Here is a 6222-nt window from a genome sequence, read left to right on the forward strand (position 1 = left end):
ATTGACACACTAAAACGTCAACATGTTGACTCTAACAGAGCTTGATTCACCATATAGTCTTGAACCGCAAGCTAGGGTACCATGCAGATGTGCTGGACTAGCTTACCGACAACCGTTTCTTTTTGCTTAAATTTTAAAGTCATTTGTTATATAGGGTATAGAGGAAAATATGTTTTTGGAATTAATATATAAATTAAATAAAATATGGTGGCAGATTGTCTTGCGTGGAAGATCTTTGTGATAGTACCCTCCTGAGTTCTGCCATGACTGAGTACATTCCTAATGGGTATTGCTTTCACCCACATCTAAAAAAATCTATAAATCTATAAAAATCAGCTTCTGTCAATAAAATTCGTAATGTTCAAATATAATTCAAAAGACGGTTCCCGAAAATATCTAAAATCCGACTTTTTGACACTTTTTCGCAATGTTTGCATATAAAATTACTCTCTTTCCTTGTCCTTTCAAAGCATTTCGAACGAGAGGACGCGAGTAATGTGCATCTATCATTTCTTAAATAGTGTTCTGGTTTCTTCACTCGCTATTACAAGCACAGAAGAAAAACACATTACACTCACTTCTAATTCCTTCAGTGGACACAACAAGTAACATTTCATTTTGTGAAGTCAATGCATGCATAGAATGCATTTGTGAATATATTTGAGGGGAGAAACAACAGCGTTAAATGTCTCTTTAATTATAGTGATCGAACCCTGGCCATACTTGGCCTGGCCAAATTGATGGCTTGTTCAGTTGCTTAATACATTATTGTTGGTTTATGATAACCACATCAGTGCTTCAGGGATTGTATTAACTGACACTTGCAGAAAGCCTTCCATGCGTTATTTTTTACTGTTATTACACTCAAAGCGATATAACTGAAAACTGTTAAAAAGCCTAAAAGTCGCCAACCCTTTTGGGTTAGAACTGACTTCCAATAACCGATGCTTGTCGTAAGAGGCGACTAACTGGATGGGATGGTCAGGCTCGTCGACTTGGTTGACACATGTCATTGTATCCCAAATACCTAGATCGGTGCTCATGGTATTGATCAATATTAATGGATTGTCTGGTCCAGACTCAATTATTTACAGACCGCCACCATATAGCTGGAATATTGCTGAGTGCGGCGTAAAATTAACTCACTCATCCCTGCCAGGAAATTGAATATTTTGGGCACAGATTCTTTTGGTGCCGCATAAAATGCAACACACTACCAGTCCATCCAAAGCAATCTTAAATCTATATACAACAATTCAACCTTCACCCTCAACCCTCAACACAACAGCATGTCAAGCAACGTAATTTTGACTCTCCTTGACTGAACGTTCTAATGCGTGGGCACACTCTGTCTGGGTTTTTGCTCAAGCATTGCACACTGCTTTTATTAACTTCTTCAAATTGTCCTTGGGTTTTCTATCTGATGAATGGAAAGTGGGGAAATGTCACACTTATTGGGTCACAACTTTTTACTTTCTTCTTCAGAACTGCTTTGATAGAGCATTGTTTTTAGAGTTGTTGTTTTTTTCGTGCGTGCGAGTGTCAGGATACTTTGAATACCCAAACACTAATACCGCCATATCACTTCGTCATGTAAATAGCGAGTAAGTAAGGTTTTGCTCTGCTTATATCAATATTCCAGCAAAACCACGGCGAGGACACCAGAAATCGGCTTCACATATTATACCCTTGTGAGGAATCGTACACGGGACTTCGGATTGACGACCGTTTTAACCAGTAGACTGCACCAGTGGTCCCGTTCTTTAAATTAGCGATTGTAAACTCGCATGAGCAGTTATATTAATAAGTAAGTTAAAGTTATCGTCACCCCAGCAATATTTCAGCTATACATCGACTAACACCGTTGAATAGATGACGTTACATTCAAGAATCAGTCGATAAAGGGCGGCAGTGTAAGTGTATTATCATCATTCACATATAGAAAATTAAAATAGCATGGAACGTTAACCTAAACTCTCTCTTATGAACAGGACAATATGAAAACGGCCTGGAGATCGCCAGCAACTGAAGGAAGATCACCTATTAGAGACCATGGGGAGTTACAGTATTTTTGCTACCTGCATGGATCATAGCTGGATGAACTAGTTTATCATCCGTTCAGCCGTTGGCTATTATAGTCAAATTCAGCTAAGACACAGTGATCTTCCAGTTCTGCAGCAATGTCCACCTCTGACGTATCGGAGAGATAACGTGCTCTATCTTAGATGATGTACCCGCCACAAGAAGCAAGTCAAAAGAGTTCTACATAAATTCCAGAAACAGCCTTTACAATTAAATTGCAAACAGATTTAGCTTGATTAGAAGACGGCTTCAATTATTTTTGGAAGAATATTTCCAGTAGAGAGATCCAAATCCTGTAAACTTCGTTTTTTGTGTTTCTAGAACCAGATGGTTGAAGTGTCATGCTAAAAGAAAACGTAAAGAAAACAGAGAGAAACCCTGCTCCCCGCCCACCACGGAGTGTCAAGAAGGACAGTTTTAGTACGCACCGAATGTCCAAGATGCTGACACCAAAGGATACTGGCAGTGTTATACTCCAGAGCATATGACGTGAATAGCTGAAGTTATCTATCAATTTAAGGTAAGAATGGTTTGGCCCTTGGCAACAAATTGGAAACGTCAACGTCACCCGATTGGCTCATTTGAAATGAAAACATTCATTGTCAGAAATGCACAATAATGTACAATGATTGTCATAACAATGTTATCCATGCACAGGACGTGACGTGACCAGCCGATTATAGATCCGGGCCAATGCTACCTTCCGTTTATGTAATGTTAGGGTCTAAGTGATGTGTTGGGCAAAAGGTTACTGGCGCATATGTCCTCAATCACTAGAATCCTTTCCTCCACATACACAGGGATGCAACCCACAACAAACAGATTGAGAAATTCGGTCGCCTCTCGCAATGGGGTGCTGTCCACACGGACACACAGCCATATCTGTCATCTAGTACACGCAGCTGCTCTTCACGAGTGAGTGAGTTAAACTTTAACGTCACATCGATAATATTGCAACCATATAGTTGTAGATACACATTGAATACAAGTATTTTAAGACCCAGTCATCGACGGACTGTAAAATAACTAGAGTATCTTTAAAAAAGTGTTAAAACTAGATAGCATGTATTTTCAAAAGCTGAAAACTATCCCACACAATACCACGTGAAAATGGGCTATTTGATCACCAAGAGCTGACGGTGGATCACCATACTAGTGGCCATGGGGACATGCAGTGCCTGCATGAACCCTAGCAGGATTTAGATCATCCTGGCTGGCGACTGTGTGCAAGTATAGCCACAAATTAAAACGACAATAATACTACAGCTAAACAGGGGAAGATTAAGTCGGACATGGAATGTTTGGGGACTTACATACACTCTCAGGAGGACAGTAATTTTACAGTACTTCATCCTCCCTTGAGGATACCGCCACTACCAAACTGAGTTACTGATTTGACCTTCCAATCATAAAATATTTATTTATTTACAAATCAGTCAGCAAATCTGATTCTTTTAAAAATGCAATAATTAAATACGAGCTTATATTACTAAAACGATCCTTCATAGTTCGTAACGAGTTCGGTAATTAGATGAGGAAGAGTGTGTTTAGCGAGAGTTTTACCCTGTTTATTTGCAATATCTGATTTCTCTATAAGTAATTGATCTCCATGTTTAAGTTGATGGACACTAGATTTGGTACCTTAACCTTTAATTTTCTGGACCATTTTCCATACCTTGGGCATGGGCGTTGGAGACTATTTTTGGATAGATAATTTTGCCAGGATTGGCTTTTATTCTGTTCAAAGTTATTCTGTTTAGAGGTACGTGGCGCTTTAGCATTTAGGACTTTAAATTTATTTAAATTATGCACCATAGGATGGCGACGGAAATAATGCTTGGTTTTCGTCAGTGCCTTCCAAGCCTGTTTACACTCATCGGTGAACCATGGTTTTCGTATGTGTTGAAATGCAGAGGATTTGGGGATACACGCATCAGCTATATTATTGAGTTCATCAGAGAAATACATCAGGAATTTCTAAAAATGTTCAGGTTTAAGTCTGTTACTACACAGAGTATGATAAAAAAAAATCCAGCTTCGAGCTTTTTCAAAGTTCCATCTTGTGGATGAGGTAATTTCAGATAGGTTCAGGGGTTTTGATACCACTGGAAAATGGTCACTTTCTCAGAGGTCATCATGGACTGACCATTCGAATTAACTTCAGCAGGTGTGAGTATGTAATTGATAAATGTAGAGCTGAATACGTTCCCGTGCCAAGATGTAAATATGTGTTGGAACCGTTATGCATGAATCATTATCTAAACAGAACTCTTCGAATAGTTTACCCTTAGATTTGGTAATTGTATCGAGTCCAGTTGTAAGTGTAACTGGACTATGGATAATATTCTCTTTCATACGGATCGGAGATCCGTCAGTGACCCGATCACCTGAGGATCCGTTAGTGATCCGATCACCTGAAGATCCGTCAGTGACCCGATCACCTGAAGATCTGTCAGTGACCCGATGACCTGGAGGTAAGAAAGAATGATGAACCTTGAAATGACGTAGGCCAAAATGAAATATCTGATATAAGTCTCCTGCAGATGGTGTACAATCCTGGACCGATAAAAGTAAATCATTATAATTATTTATCAATCATCTGCAATTTCTTTGTATAATAGAATTTGAATAAATTATCTTTTGGGGGCATTTATTGGGGATCTAGCTTTGTGCCTTTGATGGAACGATTTCGGATAAGTCCATGTCCTCAAGTGATCCATCTTTGTTATAAAGTTCCTTTTGGGGCTCTACCGCTTTGATTTTTTAAAATAATCAGTCATAGGTTTATTTGTTCTTTTAGGATGTTGTTCAGTAGATAATGATGGAGACTTTGTGGTTGACTGAGATGAGTGAGAGAGTGAGTGAGTTAATATTTAGCGTCACATCGATAATGTTGCAGCCACGTCGTGACGAGAACAATTTAATTTATATCGATGTTATAATTAATAAACTGAGAGCCTAAAAAAACTGCCATCGAAGAACAGTAAAAATACTAGATTATCACAGATATGAACTTAAAGCTAGCATGTGAAACAGTGTAATAAAAGAGGACAACGCTATATAAAGCACGGGCTATAGATCACCATACCAGGGACCATCTGACTGAGATGAGGAATGTTCGGAAGCTGGCTCTAACTGACTTTGGGACATGCCAGAAACTGGCTCAGAAGTCTGCGTGGATATTGCAGGTGAGAAAATCTGTGCAGAATCTGTTTTCACAAAAAGTCAAGTTTGTTTGACAACCTGGGTGAGTGAGTTAGTTAGGCATTTTCGTGGTTGCCTCAGATAGTGTTAAGCATAGGTTTCTGTTATTTTGGTCTTTGGGCAGTTTGTTTGGCTTCAGAAAAAACAAATATTTTGAATGAAGTTGAGCTTGTTTATCTCTATCCGCTGCTTCCAAAATGGACACACATTAGAGAAAGAGGAATGATCTCCTGCTCTGTGAGTCTTCTCGCCACAGTGAGATACACACAACGGAAAATGTGTAAGTATTTACACCATGGTCATACTTTGGTACTTGAAACATCTCAGTGGATTCGGAATATACGTTTCCACTTTGATGTGACAGTAACCAGCCTTTATTGATTTAGGGGCAGTTGAGGTCGAAATAAGTGTTCGTTTGTTTTACCTCATTGTTTTTGCAGGTAGTGAAAGGTTTCACATACAAAACAACCTGCTCCTTCATCTCAGAGGCAATATCGATTTCCATCATATCTGAGAAAAAGCCTGTCTCCGTCTCTCACTAAGCCTTTGCTGGTGTTCGATGAGGAGAGACTGATACAGGAATGCCGACAAATGATTTCATTGATAGGAGATTTGTTGCCTGTTGTCTCTTACTGCATTCAAGAAGTAGAGAACCTGTCCCCAAACGTTTAACACTTTTTACGACTCATGCAATGCTTGGTATGCCTTTTGATACGGCAAAAGGGTTCAACTTCATAGGAGTCTTGTCAACGGTCTCAATCACTATAAATCGTGGACAATAATCAATAGATGTAATTGGTCTTTGGTCGTTAACACCGGGATCTGTGTCGTGTACGTTTTGTTCTTTTGCTTGGGGTTTCGTAAGCCGTCGTTATTGGTTACACGTTCATCATCCGAGCTCTCCACCCACCATGGAGTATCACTAGGACAATGCTA

Source organism: Haliotis asinina, chromosome 6 (genome assembly GCF_037392515.1).
Source record: "Haliotis asinina isolate JCU_RB_2024 chromosome 6, JCU_Hal_asi_v2, whole genome shotgun sequence".
NCBI lineage: Eukaryota > Metazoa > Mollusca > Gastropoda > Lepetellida > Haliotidae > Haliotis > Haliotis asinina.